Consider the following 21,848-nt stretch of genomic DNA (forward strand, 5'->3'; position numbering starts at 1 on the left):
TTATCTGAGCCTCAGTTTTCCCATTATCCCTGTATGCAAAATGGGTCTAATAAGTCCCATATAATACTCACCTGGCAGAGTTATTGTAGGATCAAAGGAGATATTTATGTAAAGCTCTTTGCAAACCTTAAAGTATTATATTAATGCTAACTTCTATTACTGATATTCAGGGGCAGCTAGGTGGTACAGTGAAAGAGGGGTAGGTCTGGACTCAGGAAGACTTGTTTGCCTCAGTTTCCTTTTCTGTAAAATGATCTGGAGAAGGAAATGGCAAACCATTCAAGTATCTCGCCAAGAAAACCCCAAATGGGATAACAAATAGTCAGACATGACTGAACAACGAAAATTACTATGCACTATTGTGTCTACGCTAGCTTTGCTATTTGCCAACCAACTAATATCAATTCCAGAACCCACTGTAAGACAGTTTAACTTTTATTCAAATACAAACTCCTCTATCTGGTTTTAAAACTTTCACAATCTATATCCAACCTGTCCTTAACAACTTATTAGACATTACTCTCCTTCTTGCACTCTGCTGTTTAAACTGACATGAGTTTCTTTCTTCTCTCTCCTTCTCCAGCAAACTCCCTCTTCCTTCTGCCCCTTGGAAATGATATTTGATTTCAAAGATCAACTCAAGTCTCATCTTTTACATGAGTTTTTTTTTTTCCTGATGCCCCTTCCTACCATCAGCTACTAATATCTCCCTTCATAAATTATATTATCATCTTATAATTGCTAAATCTAATGGCCTTTTTGTAATCCTCAGGCTTCTGGTCAGCCAACAAACATTTATTAAGCACTTAGTGTATGCTAGGAATTGTGCTAAGTACTGGGGATACAATGAAAACAAAAAAATAAAAAGGTCTTTTTCTAATAAGGGTAGACAACATAACAAGCAAATAGTACATACAACATATACATACATAGATGACAGATCTAAACCTAGTTATCTAAATATGCATATTTATAGATATATAGATTATCTAAAAAAAGGTAGAAGATAAGCTCAGAACTATCCTCTCTTCTTCCTGGGTCTCTCTTCTAAGAATCAGTACCACATCCCACATTGACTTTTGTACATTTTGAACTGTATGTCCCATAGACATCTCAAACAAATATACAAAATGGAACCTCCTTACCTTTACTCTGAAATGTACTCTTCCTCCAAATTTCTGCTTTTTGTTCACAGCACTCCCATCTTTCCAGTCATGTTCACAACTGCAGCTTAATCCTTGGGTCTTTACTCTCATTAACTTAATATCAGTTGCCAAATCTTGTCATTTCCAGCTCCACAACAACCTTTGCTTTACTCACACAACTACAACTCTAGCTCAGTCCCTTGTCACTATTGCAATATGCTCCTAATTGGTCATCTTGCCTCTAGTCTCTCCCATCTCCAATCTAACCCCTACAATCACCAAAGCATTATTCCTAAAGTGTTGTCCTAACCAATTTGCTCCCCTGTTCAGTGAATCCCAATGACTCCCTTTTCCCTAGGGGATCAATCAGAAACTATTCTATTTGGCAGTTACAATTCTTCACAACCTGACTCCATTCCAGTTTTATTATTATAGAACATATAATAATAACAAATATATAATATTTATATATTATATATAACAATATAAATAATATATAAAATTATATATTACCCTCTACACACTCTGAGGTCGAGGCCAACTGGCCTTCTTCCTACTCCTAGAGTAGGACATTTCAACTCCCTGTGAGTCTTTGTATACATAGACTGTTTCCATGTCTGGCATGTATTCCTTCCTCATTTCTCTCTTTTGGAATTTTTGGTTTCTTTCAAGACTGCTCAACGCCTCCCACCCCCACCCTGCCACTCTTGCTGAAGGCTTTTCTTTAACCCCTCCACCATTAATGCCTCACCACCTCATCTCCCAAGGTGTAATGTAATGCCTAAAGAAGGCAACTTCCCAGGTTCAAAATACCAGCATAGGTGCTCTCTATTTTATTCAGTAACAAACCCAGAACAGAGAAGATCAAAACATGACATCATTCAAAATACAGCATTTACTAAGTGTGATTAAATAATCTCCAAGGACTACCCCACCCCAGGATCTTCCAATCATTCAATCAATTACAAAGTCTCTGTTCTAAATACTTCTCCACCCCTAGGCTATACCTTAATTAAGTCCACCACAAAACCCCTCTTCTCAAATGGAGATTAGTTTCCAAACATAGGTAAAGTACCTTCATTTGTCAATCACAGAGCACAATAAGGTCAAAAGTTCCCCACCCCCAGGATCACAATTGAATCTACCCCAGAGTTACATCAAGTTTAAACACAGCACTTAATACCCAAATGGAGGTCTTCTCTTCATCTTGACACGAGGCAAGTTCTCAGCAATCTTAGTTCCTGGGGAGACAAGGCTTAGCAAGGCCATAAGATACATTGCCAGTCCCTTCATGAATTTATCCTCTGTCTGTAGAACAGTCCTAGAACCCCTGAACACATTAGCAAAGCCCTCTCCCAGGATTTCTGTAAACATACAACAAGAAAATCCTTCTTCAGGGCTTCTGAGCCAACAGAAAGGCTCCCAGACCCCTGCAACAACAGCACTGTCCTTCACCAGTGGACAGTATTCATTCTGTCTGCAGGACAGTCTCCAGACCCCTGCAACAACAGTACTGTCCCTCATCAGTGGACAGTATTCACTCTCTGTCTGCAGGACAGTCTCAGGGCTTCTTAGCGAACAGCCAGGTTCCAGGACTTCTTCAACAAAAGGACTGTCTTTCACCAGTGGACAAATCTGACAAAACAACATCAAAACAGACAGACAAAGTACCAGCAAAACAGCCATGTCTCCTCAGTCCTTGGCAGCTCAGGGGGCAGGTCTCAAAAGTCCAGGGCAATTCAAAGCGGCCACCAGCAATTCTCTTAGTCTCTCTCTCTCCACGAGGTGCTGCTTCCAAAAAGATCTTCCGCCTCTCTCTAGTGTCTCTCCAAATCTACATCACCAGCTCCTCCCAGTTCAGGACTTTCTTTTCACATCAACAAGCCCATCCCACAGGTGGGATTAACAAACTCTGGGTTTTAACACAATCAATTTGAAAACCAAGCCAATACAGGGGAATCTTTAATTGCCATTACTATCACACAAGGTAACCTGCTTTATATGTGTTTTGCATGTGTTCATATATGTGCATTTTGTCTCCCCATCAAAATGCAAACTACTTGAGAGCTAGGACTACTTCTGTGCATCCCAAGTACCTGCAGTGTTTGGCATGAAGTAGGTGCATGAGAAATACTTGTTGACAGATTGACTATTGGAGTTTTGGAAAGAATACATCATATAAAGATATGCCACTGAAATTGGAGAACAGCAATCAAGAAGTAACCGGCACAAAGACAGTAGAATAGTTTTTTTTTTTCTTTCAGTGATTAGGTTATAGTCTATCTTTGATTTGGTAATTTCTTGATTGCTCCTCTCCAATTCCTTTCTTATCTATCCACAGCTGGTAGAAACTAGAGATTAACTATTCCAATGCCTCATTTTAGAGATGAAGAAATTAAGGTCCAGAGATGATGTGATTTTCCCAAGATCAAAAAGGAAGTTAATGGACAAAATGGGGTTACATTAAGGGTTTCTATTTTCCCCCTCTACTTCTTTCTCCATTCTGCCAGGCACTTCCTCTTCCTAAGCATCAGTTTTGCTAATAGGAGGTTCTTCTTCTAAAAATGGGCATTTAGCTCAGGTGTTCTCCCACAAAGGGGAACCAAGCTATAGGAGGTGAATCTTGAATCTTTTAACTTACTTCCCATTCCCCTAGATTATTAAGGTTAGTACTTTGACAGTGATTGTTAAAGTATTCCCTGAGGGAAGGATATTTGAAAGTCACATTTGAATAAGGTGACAACTTTTACTGAACTTTAGCAATCCCACTAATTCTTCTCTGGTTTCTAAAACTCTTTCCAAGAAGGCTATAGGACAATATTGTTGTGGGAAAATCTATATTATTTAGACTCTGAAGATTTCTTATAGGCAGGAAAAGTTTTAATTATTCTTTTTTTCCTGCCTTACTGTAGATTTCTATTCACCTTGCAGGGATAAAGAATAAGGTGAAACTTGGAATTTCTACTTTTCAGACTTGACTTATGGATTCATCTGAAGATCCCTACTAGAAACTTCTGTTCTTTTGTTAAAGTGTTATTGTTATCCTTTGTTTTTCCCTCATCTGCATATCCTAATATATACCTCTTCCCTCCCCTTCCAGAAAGCTATCACTTAAAACAAACAAAAAATTTAAGAGAAAAAAAAAAGTAGTTCAGCAAAACTAAAATGCATCAATCAACTCTGACTGTGTGTGTATGTGTGTATGGTGTTCCACAACCATCTTCTCCTACATTTACAAAGAAAGTCGGGAGCAGGGCTTATCTTTTCATACCTCTTCTTCAAGGTTAAGCTTTGTCATTATAATGTTTTAATATAATTTAATTTTTTCAATAAACTAAAATTTATTCTCTCTCCCTTGGTTATTACATTACATACAATTCAATTTTTAAGTTTTTGTTCTTTTCCTTTACATTCACATTATTTGCACAATTCATATGACTTCCCAGGTTCTGTTTCCTTCACCTTGCATCAATTCATGTATATCTTCTGGAGCTTCTTTGTATTTTTGGTACTTAGGGCTTTTAATGATACAGTAATATTCAATCACAGTCATATATCATATTATGCTTAGCCATTCTCACCATTGATGGATATCTGCTTTGTTTCCAGTTCTTCATCTCTATCCTTTGTTTAAGAATTCTCCCCATGGGGTGGCCAGGTAGCACAGGGAGTAAGAGCACGGCTCCAGTGTTGAGATCACCTGGAGATCGAATCCCTGGCTCAGCCACTTAGCACACACCCAAAAACACCTGGCCATGTAACCTTGAGCAAGTTACTTAACACTGATTGCTTAAAAAAAAAAAAAAAAAGAATTCTCCCCATCAGAGCAGCTTATAATCCATTGTCTTACAGAGTTGCCTCGAGGCACTGAAAGGTTAAGTGATTTACCCATAGTCATGCAGCCCATGTATGTCAGAGAAGGCAAAGTTTCCCAGTCAGAAGGTTCATACTTGAAATCTGATATCCAATTTAATACAATAAGAAACAAATCCCTTCTCCTCCTCCCCCTCAAGCTGATATCCTACTGCCATTCTCTCATAGAACACAAACTTCTAGATAGATAAAAGGACTTTCACAAATGGGAAAAGAGGTCTAAAGAGGCTAACCTGACCTATCCAGGGCCATATAGCTAATAAACTACAAAGGCAGGACTAGAACCCAGCTTTCTTTTTAAATAATAGTATAGATAGTTCTCAGTTTATGTAAATTTATAGTCTGTAAATTTGACTAGAATTATGAAAGAAATCAGAATTCTTTGCAATCCAGAATATTGTTAAGGCATGGGAAGACATAAGAAAAACATGTATGAAGAGAATTTTTTTTTAAACGTGCCAGCACCTCATCCTGATTTTTGTGCATTGGGAAGAAAGTAAAAATTAGCATAAGAATTGGAGCTAGAAGTGGAGGAGAATGATGTGGAGGAGCTGATTGAATCTGTTGGAGAAGAACTGTGGAATGAGGATCTGATTGAGATGCTAGCTGCAAAGATTGCAGAAGAAAGGGCTGCTTCAGAACCTAAGGTAGAACCAAAATGGTTCACAATGAAACAGTAGGCAGAAGCACTTTATCATATGAGTGAATTCTATTTTTCTTATATTGAAAAAATGGATCCACATGCTTCAAGATTGTTTAAAAGGTCAAAGGCTGGTTGAGGATAATATTGCTTGTTATCATCCAATATATGAAGAACAAACAAGAACCACTGTCCAAACAACTCTCCATAGCTGCTTTTAAAAGGTTGTGCAGTCAGCCATTAGTGATAAGGGCTAGGTGTAATGGGTGGGGAAGAGGCAATGCTTTTGTTGTGCTTGAATTGTTTCAGTCATGTCCCACACTTTGTGACTCCATTCAGGGGGTTTCTTTGCAAAAATACAGGAGTGGTTTGCCATTTCCTTCTCTAGCTCATTTTACAGATGAGAAAACTGAGGCAAACAGGGTTAAGTGACTTGGCCAGGATCACACAGCTAGTAAAACTCTGATGGCCACGTTTGAACTTGCCTTCCTGACTCTAGGCCTGATGTTTTACCTACTGTGTCACCTATCTGCCAGGCATCCTAACAATGCAATGCTCTTTCCACTTCAGCATGCTACTTATGAAGATTTTCCCCTTCTACTCTCAACCTGAGAACTCATTAAGAAAAGGGACTGTCCAGGAACCAACACAATCGACCAAGGAAGATGAATAGATCAACTTCATTTCTACACTTTAGAGGCTTAGAAAGTTGCTGATGGAGCTAAGAGGTTAAGTGACTTGTCACACAGCAAGTAATGTCAGGGTGGAGTTATAAACTGAGTCTCAGAACGGCCCAACCACAAGACCTTTGTACTACAGGGATGATCACACCCATTTTACATGTGAAGAACCTGGGGCTCAGAAATGAAGTGATTTGATCATGATCTAGTAGATGTCAGAAGCAAGACTTAGAGTTCTGACAACAGCTCTAGTAATCCAATAACATAATTTCTAGGAGAACACAAGGCACAAACCAAATGATCGCTTTGACCCTAATGACGCAACTCCATTCACAGATAAGAATTGCATCTACTTAGAAATCTCTCAGTAACCACATGGTCACTCTTCTTTCTCACCCAATTATATTTTCCATGTTCAGAATCTTCATTAAAGGGAAAGATTCACCTGTGGGATTAGAAAGGCAATATGAGAAAAATAAATATGAAAGAAAAAATCTTTTTTAAAGCTTTCTTAAAATTTATAAAAACTTGCAAGTTAAAAAAAAGCTTTGGGAGAAGAAATGGGGGGTAGCTAAAAGCAGAGAAAGATATTAAAAATGCAAAATGATGCTAAATGTAATTCCAAAAAAAAAGTTTTCCAACTGCCAGGAAAGCAAGAGACCAGTGAAGGAAGAAATGAGAATATTAGCAAATGAAATAGGAAATGAAGACACGCCGGATGGCAAAGTAGCTCAACTATTAAAAAAGCAAAGAGGAATATAATTCACATATTAAATTAACACAAAATGTCTATCGTCAAACATTGATTTTGTATTTAAGTTCCATAGGGTACTTCAGTCTGAAAGGCAAAGATACTGGCTAAATTAGGCCAACTGACAGTGCAAGGCTCCAGGACTGGGTGGAAATGATCATAGAATTTTAATGAGAAGAAAGAGAGTACAAGTAAGGAACTGCCTAATAAAGGGCCCATTTTCCTCTCTGTTATATGAATGTAAATCCTATAAACTTCATTGAAAGTTTCATGCCGGTTCTAAGAAGAGGCTAGCTCCTCCCCCTTGGGAGAGGGAAAAGTGTGCATTTATTTAAGGGACTGCTTTTTATAGATTCCAGACAACATTAATAATGCTAAGGGCTAACCAGCATTTCTTTTTGATGTCCTTCCTCCTCAAAGACCACAGGGTGCTAGCTTTTCTTTAACACACATTTGCATCCAGTCCTCAACAAAGAATGAAATCTTGTTTCTGTCAGCACTGGATTGATGCTACAACTCTTAGGATTTTCATCACACAGAGCTGAAGCAAGGAGAGACAGTAACTTTCTTAGATAAGAGTCATTGTCTGCCATTTCAAATTTATGGAATCCTCTCGAGTCTGAGAATTAGTAGTGACATTATTTCCAATAAGTCAGCCAAAGTGTTTCTTCCATGACATTTCATAATTACCTTGAATACCTAAATAAAACAAAAATTCTAGCCTTTCGTCAAAAATGAACATGATATATCTCTGTAATGTACAGCTGAAGAAAGTAAAATGACTTTACATGATGGCTTCATCAATGGCAGGCACAGAAGGCCTTAAGAGATTAGTACACATATCTACAGAAAGAAGTCAGAAGTCAGGATCCATTAAATGACAAGTTTCGGGTCAAAAAGTTCCTGAGAGTACGAAAGTAAATGTCTCTCTCACCTATGAATGTGAGCAGAGTCCTGATAGGAATTGGACCACCAACCAAGGTGTAAGTGTGAAATTGTCAACAGCAAGGGTTAAAAAAAGGACCATACATACTCTCTGTGGCATATTAGTGATTATTGTCATAGATACCAGAGACTAGGGTACTGTGGCTCTGGTCAGATGATAATGAAAAATGTTCTTTTATGTTAAGTCCTCTGTTGAATAGAGAATCGGTGTTGTATGGCCCAAAAAACACTGAGTAAGGGGGTCAGGAGACCTGGACTCTAATTCTCTTTGCTAATTTATTGATGTATAATTTCTATGGGCTGTTTATCCAATTGCTTATTGTGGGCTGGACAAAAACAATTCATCATCTCCATATTTTTCTCTGTCTTAGTAGTTAGACATAAAAAAAAAACTAGTTATAATTCTTGAATAGGGTATGTTGGACTGTTCTAGAGCTTGATATAAATCAGCAGAGGGTCATATGCAAAATTCCATCTAAAGAATTTTATACTCTACAAGGAACTCCTCTTCCATTTGGGTCCCTACAGTACATCTTTATGATTGCAGCAAACTCCTTTAATGAACATATATCTAAAGGAATGGAATTTTTAAAAAAACATTTAGTCAGTACTTACAACATGCTAAATACTAGGGATACAAATACAAAATGGTAGACAGTCATTGACTCAAAGAATAGAGACAGGGGTTGGTGGCCTGGTAGAATAATGTAAATACAAAAATATCCTTCCTTTCCATTTCTTCTGATCTATATCCTTCTTCAAGACTATTCTTGCTGAAGTTATAAAAGTATGAAAAAAAACAGATAAACTTTAACAAACAATACTACATTTAGTGTACAATTGATTGGGAAATGGTTGATTCCCATAACAGTAACCAAGTATTTCCTGTCTATTAAATAAATTATATTTCATGTGTTGTCATTAGGTGCTTACCAGGTCCAATACTTTCCAACTCTTTCAGTGAAAAAGTATTAATGATAGATAATATATGGCATGAGGCATTCATTATTCATGATATATTCCCTTCCGTGTAGTTTACAAGACTTTATCCTCTTTCATTTCTTATTCTTTTTTTTTTTTGGAGGGGGGAAGGTAGGGCAATTGAGGTTAAGTGACTTACCTAAGGTCACACAGCTAGTTTTTTGTGTTAAATGTTTGAGGCTGGATTTGAACTCAGGTCCTCCTGACTCCGGCACCAGTGCTCTATTCACTGTGCCACCTAGCCACCCCTATTTCTTATTCCTAAAGAATATTTTAACATATATATATATATATATATATATATATATACATTTATATATTTACCATGCTACTCTAGATGTACCTTTGTATTATAATAACCAATTGGTAAGGTTGTTGTTATTTTTAATTCAATTTAAAAATCAAGGTTTTGGGGAAGAATTTCTCTACCTCTTCATCCTTCTGTAAAGACATTGGTGCAAGATATGAGTTTCAATTATCCTATTTTTTATATCTGTTTATCATAAACTCTGTAATAAGAGATGACAGAATGTTACATGAAATACTATTTTATCTTACTTTCAGACACAATAAAATCATCTGTAGCACCAATGCAATATTCACAGCACAAATGACAACTGTAAAATAGTTCTCAATTGCAATGTGTAACAGCCTCTCCATATAGAAGACAGAAGCAAAATATTTATTTAGACATCAGAAAATTAAACCCCAACACCAGAAAGTCAAATCCATCACAGCAGCACTGAAGTTAATACACCATATCTCAGCATGAAGTTACATCATCAAAGCCTTTCCACAAACCAACACTGACAAGCCTAGCTGTCTCCCTGGCTACATCCTCTCTTTCCCACCATCTAGCTGCTCTCTTTCTCAGCTTCCTGTGGACTCTATTCCACCCTTCAGCAAACTTCTCCCACCACAGGCTCCATGTGATTATATTCAGGCTATTAGAGGGGCAGGGAAAATCTTCGAATCAGGCAAGGTCTTCAAATTCCCTTAAGTTTATTAAGGGGCAGGGATGATCTTCAAATTCCCATTACCATTACACCACTTCATTATTTACCTTTAGAAGTGAGTCATCCTTGCATTTAGCTCCAATATCCTTTTGTCTTCTATTTTTATTGGTAGTGAGACTATTAAGATTTATATGATTTGGTTTCTCTAGCAAAATTTCAACTTACTGGTCACTGGCAAGTATTTCACATTTAAAATAATAACAACTAAATTAATATTTATGTATAGGCTTAAAAATGGTGAAATTCTTAGCATTTTCTGTACCATTTTCTGCCAACCTGACATGTGGAATGGAAGGGGGCACCTAGGACTGAAGAACACTTTGTAATTTTCATTTTTTATCAGTCACTACAAACAGCAAATTCAACAGCAAATGGTCAGTCTATTGATGATAAGTCTGCCCCTACAAAGTGAGAGTGGTTCTTAGGAAGCAACCATAACAAACAGCCTGTTTCCTGCAGCTATACTAAAAGTATTTCAGGAATGGTAGAACCTGCAAAAGTCTGTGCTCTTCGGGTGTAGTCTTTGGAATCCCAGGTCCTCTCTACATGGTGAGGGACCACAGTAGGACTTTGTGGAGGTTTTTGTTCATGAACTCCCATATGCACATCACAGCCTGTCTAAATATTTTCATATCTATTAGTACATTCAGGCTAGCCATGTGTTATCAGTCATTCTTGCTACATGGCTGGCAACATGGATTATAGATAGTAGGTACTAAAATGCTCGTTGAATTAATTGAATTAAATGGTTCCAGCTCATTATGTGTTTGCAATGATTGTCCAATAAATGGATAGAGAAACAACCATATTGTGTATAGATCTGAATTTAATGTATCAAAAATGTCTGAATTCCGAGTTTGGTTTTGTTTTTTAATTTGACCTGGAGTGCTCAGTATGAACTCTCCCTCCACTAATTCAGATTAGCCAATCTGCTTCTAAGAATCACAGAGGGTTGTCTGAGGCACTAAGAGGTTAAGTGACTTACTCATCATCAAATAGCAGATAAGAGTCAGAAACAGAATTTGAACTTGTGTCTTCCTGACTCTAAGGCTGGTTCTTTTAGAGCAGTGACTAAGTGGTACAATAGAGTTCTGTGCCCCGAATTAGAAAAATCTGAGTTCAAAAGCTGACCTCAGACATTTAACTAGCTGTGTCACCCTAGGCAAGTCACTTGACCTATGTCTGCTTGAGTTTCTTTGCTTATAAAATAGGAGGTAATAATAACACCTCCCCCTTCCCCCAGGATCAAGTGAGATATCTATAAATCACTTGGCACAGTGCCTGGCATATTGTATGTAGTTACTCAATGTTTCCTTTCTTCCTTTTATCAAAAAACCCACATTTCTGCTCATAGATTATGATTACTGTAATTAAAATTAAAGTTTTTATGCTAGCATAATCCCCTTTGAAAAGGCAATATTTCACTGTGTGAAGCCTTTAAACACTGCTTGTTATTTATTATACAAGACCTACTAAACAGCCCAAAGCAGAGAAGCCAACATTTCAATAATAAAGTCAATAATCACTGAGGCGAATATTGTCTTTAACAGTCTTTTGTGAAATCTGTATAATTTTAATTATTTTTTACTTCTCTACTTTCTGATCATGCCGCTGGAAAGACCTTGAGAAGCCAAGATTAAGCTTAGGTTTACCCCTAAACTGATAAGATCTATTAATAACCCAGGTGTTGCCATTTCACTTTTGTTAAAGAAAAAAAAAATGCAGGTATTTAAAACCACTCTGTTTCCCCATCAGCCCCCAAGTTTGAGAATTTTTCAAGGTTGGGAACATTTAAAATGAATTGTATAAAAGCATATTTATTTGTTTAATTATCTGTATGAGCCATAGCACAATAATGAAAATATTCTAATTGTCCCACTTTTCAAAGATACACTAAGAAGAAAATTGCCTGTGCTGTGGATGGGGAATTATGCACACAAAGACTAATAGCTACAATAATGTTATTCAGAATTGTGCTGGTAATTTGCCCCTTAGGGGGTTAATTTGGAAAAATATATGCAAGATTTTGCCATGCGACTGCCATTTAATGGGTGTTGTACAGCAAAAGCCCTATGCCCCATATTGAAAAAGTCAGGGATAATTATTTCTTTTAGTTATTCTCCTTATGGTGTCTCTGGTCTTGATAACTGTATAAGACTCAGAAATCTGGAGTCAACCCTGTCCCCACCCACCCACCAAGTACCACCCCAAGGGGGAAAAGGATTGACTACTGGTTAAAGCATAGGATTAGTAAGAATTAGAAATCATTTGTTCTTTCAACACTTCATTGCTTTGGGCTTCTCTTGAAGAAGAAAGAAAACAGAGATAGAAAAAGTTAAAAAAAAAACAATTGGTAGATCAAATTAATCTGTTTGAGATTTGTTGAACTCTATCTTGTATATGGCAGCTAAGTAGGACATTGGGTAGAATGGTAGGGAAGATTCCTCTTCATAAATTCAAATCTTGCCTCAAACATTACTAGCTATGTGACCCTGGACAAGTCACTTTACCCTATTTGCCTCAGTTTCCTTATCTGTAAAATGAACTGGAGAAGGAAAGGGTAAACCACTCCAGTATTTTTACCAAAGAAATCCCGTAAATGGGGTCACAACAGACACAATTGAAAAACAATAGTGATATAGCCTCTCTTTGTTTCCCTCTCCCTTTCCTCCCCTCTCCCCTAAAAAAGGTACTGTGGAATTATTCTAGCCTATTCCGTCATATTTTCCATTATTCCTCTATGTCCCAGAAAAATTCGATTTATTTCCTGATCTTAGTTTGCTCTTTCATGCCTCCTTTCCTTTTCATGTGCTTCCCCCTATCCTATTCTGTCCATCCTGCTTTAAGGTACAATGTAGGTGTCACCTAGTAACCATAAAAATAATCATTGATATTTGTAGTGACTTACAGTTTGCAGAATGTCCCACAGAAGTTAAAGTCAAGCAAACAGGATAATAGTCCTGTGAGGCTGGTACAATAGGCTTTATTATTTCCATTTTATACATGGAGTATCCAAGGCTTGGAAGCAGTTTTCTCATAGTCACCAACCTAGTAAATTCCAAATGCAGGATTTGAACCCTAGGCTTCCTTTTTTTTTTTTGGCAGGTGGGAAGGCAGGGCAGTAGGAGTTAAGTGACTTGCCCAAGGTCACACAGCTAGTAAGCTTCAAGTGTCTGGTGCTGAATTTGAACTCAAGTCCTCCTGACTCTAGGGTCTGTCCTCTATTCACTGCACCACCTAGCTATCTCTCTAGGCTTCTTAACTCTAAAGCCAATGCTGTATCCAAAGTGTGAGTAGAATATAAGCTCCCTGCACAGTATTATTTCTTTTTTGTCTTTGTATCTAACTCCAGGATCTAGTGCAGTGTTTGGCATAGAGTATCTGACTGATTGATGCTGAGGTGCCTTTCATCCCTTCTGCCCTAGGCTAGCAATCATCTCCCTCTTCTTGATTCCTTTTAATCACTTTATAACTTTAAACTTAATTTTGTGCATATATCTCTTTCACTTTGTAAAGTGTGATCTCCCTACAAACCAGGGTTAATATATCCTAAGTACAAGGACACAAGGTGAGTGTTCTTTAAGTGTGAATGTAAATAGTAACTGTTTCTCTTTTAGCCAGAAACCCTGAGGGTCTTCGCCTCCTAGTTTGATTTTTTTTTTAATTAAAGAGACCAATCCTTGACTCACTTCTTAAAGAAGCCTATTCATTGCATGACCATTGCTTCACTCAAAGTGAAAACTTGAAAAGACCTTAGCTTAAAAAGGCCAAAGTATCCCACTGCATCGTGGGCCATCTCCAGTTATCCTGATGGATATCTGGTCACTGGACCCAGATCGCTCTGGAGGAAAAAATGAGGCTGGTGACTTTTCACACATCTCAAATCAAAGTCAATTGTGAGTCATGTCATCATCTCCCTGATGTCATTGTTCTCTTCGAGAACAAAAGACAAACCAAACATACACACACATACACACACACACACACACACACACACACACTGTTGAAAAAATTTAATAAAATGACTTTCTTTTTCATTTGTACCAGGACCTTTGGCATATTTGGGAATCATAAGTGACCTTCCAAATGGATATATGTGATGGGCCTTCACAGGGCAATAGCATAGTTTCTTTTGCACAATATTTCAGTTTGGGGTAAATCCCTACATTTATGCTCAGAGGTGGAATGGCAGAAATAAACCAAGATTTCAACACATATCTAGACAAAAATATAGTTATAAGGACCCTAGAGACATGATCAAATCACTTTAATACACAATCCAAGTTGATTAGCTACACTAAAGGAGACTTAATCGAGACTTGGTTTTGAAGGTCATTTACCATAATGCCTAAGATTCTTTATCTGGAAAACAAACACGAAAAATGTTTACTTCTCTGTGAAGTATTTTGGAAACTCCCATGATATATATCTAGATCTTTGGGGGGATTTTTTTTTGCAGTAACTAAGCAGCAGGCTATCAAAACATTATAATTAGCTATTTGCTTCTTATTAAATGAATAATAATTAAAACTAACCACACAGTATTATCAGGCCAATTGCTACCTCTTCCAGAGAACTTTTCCCAAATATTTCATTTTATGCTTCATTCTAAGGCTTGGAAGCCCCTTCCTTCATCAAAGCATAACTAGTGATTCTTGGGCCAGAGGAAATACTACAAGATGTGCCCAGGGCAAAGGGCACAGGAATCTTCTAAGGTTAAATTTACACATTTTGACACAAGGCCCTGAGGAAGAGAGAGAATCTAAACACCATCCAATAATGGGAGAAAGAAAGAAAAAGATTCTAGGTACCTTGAAAGGTCTCTCCTGAGGAGGAAGCAGAGAGGATTCAGGATGATGGAGCTTACCATGTATACAATTTCAGGATGAAAAAGCCATGTTTCCTCTATACTCATGCTTCCTATTTTAACTAATTATTCTTCCCAACTATATGCCAAACTCAGTACTTTTCCATATTCTGAAATACAATTGTAATCAGCACCTTCTAAATTTCAGCACCCTGGAGGAAAGCCCAGTTTGCTTTGCCCCAGTTACTGATCTGATCTTCCCTAAATTCCTAGAGCGGGGACTTTTAATATGGAGTCCATGGAATGCTAAGGGGTTAGTGAATAGATTTCAGAAGCTCCTTGAGCTTAAATGGAAATAACCTCTTACCGAAATTTAGAATTTCCTCCAATTACAAATATTGGCAATAAACATTATTCTGGGTCACTGAGAAGGGACCATAAGCTTTATCAGATTGACAAATCTATACATAACACAAAAAAGATTAAGAACCCCTAGATATGTTCAGTCATTTTGGAGTCATGTTCAACTCTCAGTGACCCCATTTGGGGTTTTCTTGGTAAAGGTACTAGAGTGGTTTGCCATTTCCTTCTCCTGCTCATTTTACAGATGAGGAAACTGGGACAAATAGAGCTAAGTGACTTGCCCACGGTCACACAATGAGCTAGTATCTGAGGCCAGATTTGAACTCAGGAAGATGAATCTTTGACTTCAGGCCCAGAATTCAATCCACTGTGCCACCTAGATATACCAATCTAGTATTTGATTATTTGTCAGAGTTTTTATTGATATTTTTTTGTGGGAGATTGATATTATCTTTTCAATTTAAGTTAAATTCTTGAGGGCAAACCCTGGGCCCTTATATTTCCCTCATATCTCAAATAACACACAGTATTACCTCTGAACTTAATAGGTATTTAGTAAAAATTTGTTGATTAGTTAACTGTGTTAGCATATCATTCTGTGTGTACTTTAACCTCCCACTTATATTGCATGGCAATAACTCACAAGTGAGAAAAGGGAAGACTCTCCATTGAGAAATTTACCTGGTTTAGTGATTAATGTGATCCTAATAGTAAATTCTGTAAAACTGTATGCTGAGTTAAGTGGGAAATGTATTGAATGCAAGTAAAAGTCTCCTTTTGTAAAAAGTGATGCCAAAGAACTTTGGATAATTTTTTTTTTTTGCTTTTTGGAGGGGCAATTGGGGTTGACTTGCCCAGGGTCACATGGCTAGTTTTTTGTGTTAAATGTCTAAGGCTTGATTTAAACTTAGGTCATCCTGACTCCAGGGCCAGTGTTCTATTCACTGCACCACCTAGCTACCCCACTACCAAAGAACTTTGATACCAAAGTTCCAGTGTTAATACTAGATAGGTAACTTCAACTTCTTGGTAAATATTGACAGAATTTTCCATCTGCAGTGGGAATGGGGTGAAAGAACCCATGACCATTTCTAAAAAATCCTATTTGGTACATGACTATATTGTGTGCTGAGAGAGCTAGTAATAAATAAAATAGCAGTGCCTTTTGTGTAATGTTTTATAATAAAAGGGACAAGAGAACTAATGTTAAATTTGTCATGCTTTATATGAATATGCAATACACACATACTATACATATCTTATAGCTAAAGACTAAAAATGATCATGTCAAAAATAGTAAAAAAAATCTGGCTAGTGCATCCCATCTGTGATTACCTTCTATTTAATCTGTATCTAGTTTGTTCATACAGAGTTATTTACATGTTATCTCCCCCATTAGAATGTGAGCTCCTTGAGGACAGGGACCATGTTTGGGCCTTTCTTTGTATTCCCAGTGCTTGGCATATTGCCTAGTACATAGTAAATGTTTAATAAACTCTTGATGAATTCCAAAAGACTCCTGATGGAAAATGCAATCCACATGTAGAGAAAGAACTGATGAAATCTGAATGTAGATCAAAGCATACTATTTTTACTTTGGTTTTTTTTTCGTGGTTCTTTTCTTTCAACCTGTCATTTCTTTTACAACATGACTAATATGGAAATGTGTTTTACATGTTTACACATACATAACATATCAAATTGATTACTGCTTTAGCAAGGTGATGATGAGGGAGGGGGAAAATAATTTGGAACTCAAAATTTTTTAAATGAATGTTAAAAATTGTCTATACATGTAATTGAAAAACATATGATTAAAAAAACTAAATGTTTGTTGACTTCTTAATCCTTAGGATTATAGGAGCATAGTTTTAGAATTGATAAGGACATCGAAGATTATCTAGGTTCAACCTCTTCATTTTAAAAATGGGGGAACTGAAGCTCAGAGTGGTTAAGTGAGTTGTTTAAAGGCATACAGCTAAGGCCAGATTTTGAACTGGGTCCTCTGACTCCATCCAGTGGTCTTTCCTCTGCATCATGCTTTTTCCCAAGTAAAGTAATATCTTTGGAGTAGATAGGATGAAAGTAAGAATATGAATTAACAAAGTGTTATGATTTGGTTATAGAAAGGGAGTAGGTCACAGGGCATGGTATTATATGTCTGTAAATCCTACTACTAGGGAGGTTAAAGATGACAGATCATTTGAACTCCAGAATTGTGAGTTGCAGGTGAGCTAAAGTTGGTCAGATGTCCACACTAAGTCTAAAACCAATGTGATGAGCTGCATCTTCCCTTCCCCAGGAGTGAGAAGCCACAAGGATGATGAGAGAGACAAGAAAGAGAGAGCTATGAAGGGAGAGAGAGAGACAGAGACAGAGATGGAAAGAGAGAGATGGAGGGAGAGAGAGAGATGGAGAGAGAGAGACAGAGAGAGAGATGGAGAGAAAGATGGAGAGAGAGAGATGGAGAGAGAGAGAGATGGAGGGAGAGAGAGAGAGATGGAGAGAGAGAGGAGATGGAGGGAGGGAGAGAGGGAGGACTGGAGGAAGGAGTGGTGAAGGGGAAGGGACAAACGACTTCATTTCAGGAATAAAGAACAGCCAAATGAAGTTTTGAGATTGGAAAAAGGAAGACAGAACACAGATAGAATACAAAAAAAGAAGGTTTGCTTGGCCAGTGTGGAACAAGAGATGAGAATTCTGAAGCTAGATAAGATAAGGCAGTAGAGGTACTTGAAGAATTTAACAGTGATTCTAGCATAGAATCCCAGGAAAATAAATATTTAAAGCAATGGAACATCTTTTCATTTAGGTATCTGAACCTATATTAAATTAGAGTATATAGTATATTAAGGAGAAAAAAATTAATCAATTGTCATTTAGGGTCTTTTTATAAGATCACTCTCAAACCTGCCTTTGTCTTTTTTTTTCCTACCACAAAGTAGATAAAATAAAATCAAAATAGAGAAACAAGAAAGAAAGAAAAAGATGTTCACAGTTAATGATTTAAAAGCCTAGAGGATTTTTTTCCTTGTTCAAAGGTATGTGCTTCAATATCATGATGGAAAAAATCTAACATTAGCTCCAGTTTCAATGCTTGAACACTGGCAATGGCATTATGCAATTTTCTTTGTAATAATGATCCTTTTTCTGGGCTTTCTTAATATCAACAAAAGATAAAAATTACTCAAGAACAAAATGAAATGATTTACCTTCCGTTCTATTGAGCAAGTTCTAGCTAAATAAAAATGTAATTTAAGGTTAGTCTTTCATAGAAATTCTCCTTCAGTGAAAAACAAACCTTTCTTAAGTAATACCTCTCTTTAAAAACAGATTTAGAATTAAGAATCTTTCTTTAAATATGTCATTTGACTCAACAATTCAGTAGAATATAATCCTCTTGAGGAAAGTAAGCCCTCAAAATGCCTAGGATATAGAGATAAGGGGGAAGGAGGTATTTACTGGGTTGAGAATCAAGCTCAAATAAAACATTTCATTCCTATCAATACTAGTCTCCCATTAGACTGTAAACTCTTTGAGAGCATAAACTGTCTGATTTCACAATATCTGACACAGGGTTCTATATATCCTGGGCACTTTGAGGGCTCACTGATCTTTGTCATTGTCAGTCACCTAGGTTTCTTAGCTAGGGGAAATGGCCGTGTTATATCCAAAGTCAGCTTAAGAAAAAGAATCCTAATTTGGCAACCTCTACCCACATTCCTTACTCTATATGCCTAGATATCCAGAGGGAGGGGCAAAGGATAAAGGAACCCAGGATGCAACATTTATAGCCCTTAAACCTCTTGAAGGATACTGAGTTTTCCTTGGGTATCATGGAACCCCACTGAGCACCTGAGGGAATTTGGGAGAAGAGAATTCATTTTCAAGAAAAAGCATGATTTTCCCATGGAGCTACAGGGAGCAGGGGAGTGTTAATATGTCCTTATTGGTTTATTTTATAGTTTATAGGAGGGGCAGCTAGGTGGCATAGTGGATAAAGTATCAGGCCTGGAGTCAGGAAGACGTCTTCCTGAGATCAAATCTGGTCCTAAACACGTACTAGCTGTGTGACCCTAGGTAAGTCACTTAACCCTGTTTGTCTCAGTTTCTTCATCTATAAAAATGGGCTGAAAGAAGGAATTGGCAAACCACTCCAGTATCTCTGCCAAGAACACTCCCAATTGGGTCACAAAGAGTAAGACATAAGTGAAAAATGACTGAACAATATCAACATCAGTTTATTTCCTAAAATTCTTTTCAAGACCTACGTAGCCTGAAAGGTGCACAAATGTGTGAGCAAGAACTGGTTTGCCCAGAGATCATGTCACCATAACTTGATCTTGAGTCTTATATTTCAGGTCAAATCAGTTTACAAGATGACAGTGCTATTTTATACAATATAGAATTCAGGAGTGGGGAACCTGTGACCTCAAGGTTACATGTGGACTTCTAGGTCCTTGGGTGTGACCTTTTTACTGAGGCCAAGTTTTACAGAACAAATCCTTTTATTAAGGAAATTTTTCCCTGAAACATAATACTCAGTTTTGCTGGGTAGGTGACTTTTGGTTTTAATCCCAGCTCCTTCGAACTCCAGAATATGATATTCCAAGCCCTTCGATCCCTCAGTGTAGAAGCTGCCAGATCAGTGGATTCTTTCAACCTCTATTTTGCCCTCTGCTTCTAAAACATCAGGGCAGTTTTCTTTGAGAACTTTCTGGAGGATGATTTCTAGGTTCTTACATTGACCATGGCTTTCAGGTAATCCAATACTTTTTAAATTCTCTCTCCTGGATCTATTTTCCAGGTCAGTGGTTTTTCCCTTGATATATTTCACATTACCTTCTATTCTTTCATTTGTTTGGATCTGTTTAACAGCATCTTGATTTCTCATAAAGTCATTAGCTTCCATTTGCTCCAATCTAATTCTGAAGCAATGATTCTCTTCAGTGACCTTTGAGATTCTTTTACCATCTGGCAAATTCGGCTTTTTAAGGCATTCTTCTCCTCATTGCCTTTTTGAACCTCTTTTGGCATTTGAGTTAGTCTATTTTTTAATGTGTTATTTTCCTGAGTCAGGCTGTTGACTCTCATTTTGTAATTTTCTTGCATCGTTCTCATTTCTCTTCCCAATTTTTCCTCCACTTCTCTTATCTGCTTCTTAAGGTCCTCTATGGCCTGTAACCATCTTGTATTTTCCTTTGAATTTTTTGGTGCAGGAGTTCTGACTTCACTGTCTTCCTCCTGTTCCATGCTTTGCTCCTTTTTGTCCCTAAAATAGGAGTGTAATGTTGGAATCTTCTGTCTGCTTTGTTTCCTTTCTTTGCCTGGCCATGTCTCCCCTCAGTCACTTGACCCCTGGGCTTTTTGCCACAATAGTACTCTGCCACCAGACAGGGGAGCTTTCATCCCAAACGTTGGGGTTTTCTCATCTGCCGGAGGTATTAGATGCGTGCCCTCTCTGAGGTCTCCACACGCTCTGGCAAGCTGGATACACACCCCAGGACCTCCACCCTAGACTGCAATCCAGATCCAAGAAGTTTAAAGCAAGAGCGATTACCCCTCAGTCTGGTGCTTTGTCTCCCTACACTCTGCAGGCAGGAGCTGAAGCTGCCACGTGGCACTTGCTGGCTGTGCTGGCATCTCAGCGGCTTCTTGCCCCAGGGATCAAAAGCCAAGCACTCCCACTTACTGGATCCCAAAGTCCAGACTATTTGTTGAGCAATCTGGAAATGGCCACAGCTGCTGCTGATCTGGAATCCCTCCGGTTGTTGGCTGGTCAGGCCCAACCTGGGGCTAAAGCCTTGGTTTGGAGCTGGGCTTGGCTCCCAAAGCGCTGTGCTGGGCGCTCCTCAGCAAGAGGTTAGCTTCTCTGTGTCATTTTGCGGGTTCTGCAGCTCCAAAGTTTGTTTAGAGTCCCCTTTTTACATGGACTGGGGAAGGTGGAAGCCGGAGACCTGTGGAGGTCCTGCTTCTACTCAGCCATCTTGACTCCACCCCTAGTTGAGAATTTCTTGAAGGATGATTTCTATGTTCTTTTTTTGATCATGGCTTTCAGGTAGTCCAATAATTTTTAAATTATCTCTCCTGGATCTATTTTCCAGGTCAGTGGTTTTTCCAATGAGATGTTTCGCATTGCCTTCTATTTTTTCATTTGTTTAGATCTGTTTAATAGTATCTTGATTTCTCATAAAGTCATTAGCTTCCATTTGCTCCAGTCTAATTCTGAGGGAATAATTCTCTTCCGTGAGCTTTTGAGATTCTTTCCAATCTGGCAAATTCAGCTTTTTAAGGCCTTCTTTTCCTCACTGGCTTTTTGAGCCTCTTTTGCCATTTGAGTTAGTCTATTTTTTTTTCCTTTTGGAGGGCAACTGGGGTTAAGTAACTTGCCCAAGTTTACACAGCTAGATTTTTGTATGTGTTAAGTGTCTGAGGCTGGAACCAAACTCAGGTCTTCCTGACTCCAGGGCTGGCACTTTACTTATTGCGCTACCTAGCTGCCCTGAGTTAGTCTATTTTTTAAGGTGTTGTTTTCTTCAGTCAGGTTATTAACTCACTCTTCATGATTTTCTTGCATCATTCTCAATTCTCTTCCCAATTTTTCCTCCACTTCTCTTATTTCATTTTCAAAATCCTTCTTAAGCTCC

General features: G+C 37.8%; 1 long non-coding RNA gene across 1 annotated transcript in view; it reads right to left on the reverse strand.

Annotated features, from left to right (window-relative positions):
* Nucleotides 1-1,955: 1,955 nt before the first annotated feature.
* LOC138144000 (uncharacterized) overlaps nt 1,956-21,848 on the reverse strand; it is an 82,459-nt gene continuing 62,566 nt past the window's right edge. Inside the window, exon 2 of the long non-coding RNA XR_011163842.1 lies at nt 1,956-2,687. This is a non-coding gene — a long non-coding RNA (uncharacterized lncRNA). The remainder of the gene's footprint in view (nt 2,688-21,848) is intronic.

Source organism: Petaurus breviceps, unplaced genomic scaffold (assembly GCF_028583685.1).
Source record: "Petaurus breviceps papuanus isolate PSGF00001 unplaced genomic scaffold, PetGlider_PUasm1.0 90683, whole genome shotgun sequence".
In the NCBI taxonomy this organism is placed as follows: domain Eukaryota; kingdom Metazoa; phylum Chordata; class Mammalia; order Diprotodontia; family Petauridae; genus Petaurus; species Petaurus breviceps.